This window comes from Crocodylus porosus, unplaced genomic scaffold (genome assembly GCF_001723895.1).
Source record: "Crocodylus porosus isolate Cpor-Errol unplaced genomic scaffold, CroPor_comp1, whole genome shotgun sequence".
NCBI lineage: Eukaryota > Metazoa > Chordata > Crocodylia > Crocodylidae > Crocodylus > Crocodylus porosus.
Window position 1 is genome coordinate 104,623,740 of NW_017728943.1, and position 2,708 is coordinate 104,626,447.

The window sequence follows — 2,708 nt, forward strand, 5'->3', positions numbered from 1 at the left end:
GCCCGCGCGCCTGGGCCCTCGCCGCCCGCCCGGCGGGAGCGAGCCTGAGGTGCCGAGCCTGCGAGCCGGCAGAGAGAGCGAGGCGCGGGGAAAGGAAGAGAAAGCAAGCCAGCAAGACAGGCAACAGAGAAAGAGAGACAGAGGAGTTAGAAAAAGAGAGAAAGAAAGGAAAGAAGACAGGGAGAACCAAAAAAACCAGAAAGATAGCAAGCAAGAGAGGCACCCTCAAAGCCCTGTCCCTTTCCTACACGTCATGGATCAACCCCAGGAGTTGGCCTTGGACCCACCGGGCACTGCCCCAGAGGGGGTGATGTGGGAACCTCCCCAAGCTCTCCCCTTCCCTTCAGTCTTATCCACCCCCACCCTCCACTCCTCTCTCTCCCCCGACCTCCAGCTTCGCCTCCCGATCTTGTGCCGATTGATTGATTGATTAGCTCGCTCTGCCACCAGTTTTAAGCTGCAGAGGGAGTAACGCAAAAGGCATCATAGCATCCACCAGATCCTTTACACGCACACACAAGATAAAGAGGGAGCAATGAGGTTGCGGGTAAGGAGCACAGAGAGTGTATTATTTCTGGGCAACATTCAGAACTCAGGTTTGATTGCAACAGTTTCCGGGAGCACTGCTTGTTCAGAGGCGAGAGCGTGTGTTTGTCTGCACCCTGATGGCTTGCATGTTTGCTTTTTTCTTTTTTTTTTTTTTGCAGACTCTTTTAGGTGAGTATTGGGCAGCTTCCTAAGCATTGTCCACTGAAACCTTTCAGAGGCAATGACATATTTTCTTTTTGCTCAGTAATTTTGGGAAGTGTTGCATCCTGAGGCTGGAAAGCATGGTTTTCAATACAGCATTGCTGAAATATTTCAGACTTGGCTTGTAACTGTAAAGGGGGTGGGGGGAGAGAGAGAGAGAAATCAACATATTTCTGGCTCCAACACAAAAGAAAAGCATTAATATCATTGAAGAACAATGAGGCAGTTGGCTGTCATTTCACTTAAAAGGCCTTTTGCCATAGAGAAGGAAAAAAGCATTTGTACAGAACATTTCATGCACAGGATTTTAGAAAACCTTTTTTTTCCCTGTATCAAGCTGTGTTGTGGAGGACACGTGGATTAGTGGCGTTGGTTATCAACTTGTGTTCCAAAAATGCCTTCAGATTAAATTGAAAAAGAAAGGCACAGTGTTACTTTTGCACTCCCCTTGGTAATGTTTCAGGAACCAAGTGAAGGAATGTTGTTTATTATCTCCTAATAAAACTGACAGAGGATTCCTTACCGAAGGTTGAGTAAAGGAAAAAAATCCCAAAAAAAAAAATTCCTTATTAACGGACTGATCCTATAGCTAACAGCTCTCCCCTGAGCGCCACAGCTCTGTGACAGCTACAAATATCTCCGTAGTATAGGCAGTCCGAACAGTAAGCCATTTGTTGTTAGTAGTCGTAAAATTCAGTTAGTGCTTGGTGGTTTCACTATTCTAGGTACTGTCTATATGCATTACAGAAAACTACTCGAACAAAGCATTATTAAGGTTACTTAAGTCAAACACTCAAAAGTTAGGAAATACCAGAATTAAGGTTGTGCAATTTTAATTCAACCCTCTTGTGCATTATGATACACCCCTTAATATGTGATCGCATACTGTTTTTCCCCACTGCCTTATTCAGTGCACAGGATGGATGATGCTTGTTTAAGGAGCAGCTGTTCAATATTTTGTTTTCTTGTCCTTGTTCCATGTATGGTCATAGACCTCATTTACTGCACACTATTTAAACCCTGAAGACAGCATTCTTTATTTCTGTAGGGGGAAGGGGGATATCTGTAGCATTCATCATTCTACTCACTGAACACTTTGCAAACATTAATAAGTTGATTTTCACAACACTGGCTGAGAGATGCAGTTGAGATTATCCCCATTGTGCAGATGGGGAACCAAGAAAACGAGAAGTTAAAGTAAAAAATATTTAATCGCTTTGTGTGCCCCTTTGAGCCACCTGTGAGCTGATTTTTCAGAGCACTTCCAGCTAATGTAATACTAACAAGTTCAAAGCACAAAGCTTACTGAATGTGGTTACAGCAGCGAGTGCTCTCTGCATTTTGGCAAATCAGGCCTCAGGATCTGAATCAAGCAGCAACTAGCTGAGAAAAGTTTGGTTCTAAGCAACTGGGCTAGCGTCACATAGGAGCTCAGTAGCAGAGGCATAGCAGGGTGTGTATGTAGTTTCCTTGGTTTTTAAAGAAGAGAAGTGGAGAACAGAAATACCATGTTGTGACATGGTATTGGCACCTATGTAGTTCATCTGTATTGTGCAGGGGTGCTAAACATTGCAAGGGGTTGCTCTTTCAGCAACAGAGTAACTGAGAGCAGCAGCAGTAACTCATGCATGTGGACTCATAGCAAATAGGGTAGGACATTTTGCTAGTGGGTTCCACACATACCTGCTGAGGAGGAGGAAAATGGCAAGATGCAGTGAACTGGGATCCCATGCCAGACTGGAGAGGAGTGTGCTCAAGGAGGCACCAACTCTTCTGTCCATTCCATCCAATCTTGATCACTTCTACCTTGTCTCCTACATGTTGTTCGTGTCTCAGTCTTTTCTCTTTCCCATCAGACGCCTCCTATTGTCATTCACCTCACCTATCCAATCCCAGTTCCGCTTCTAAGCTTTCAAATTCAGTCCAAGTCTTCTTGCCCAACAGGTCCTAATTTCACC